Raw genomic sequence first — 215 nt, forward strand, 5'->3', positions numbered from 1 at the left:
ATATCTGATGTGATGCAGAGTTCAAAATATCTGCCGTTAAAGCCATAGTTTGAGCCATACTTAGGCTAGTTTTATGGTGACACTGCTTGCTAATTGCTGCTACCCACTGCGACGTAAGATAGGCCTATTTCATAGGCTGGTGTATTTAAAGGGGTCATATGATGCTTTTTTAAAGATCATTATTTTGTGTATTTGGTGTAACAGAATATGTTGAC

This window comes from Sinocyclocheilus anshuiensis, unplaced genomic scaffold (genome assembly GCF_001515605.1).
Source record: "Sinocyclocheilus anshuiensis isolate Anshui unplaced genomic scaffold, SAMN03320099.WGS_v1.1 scaffold111, whole genome shotgun sequence".
Lineage (NCBI taxonomy): Eukaryota > Metazoa > Chordata > Actinopteri > Cypriniformes > Cyprinidae > Sinocyclocheilus > Sinocyclocheilus anshuiensis.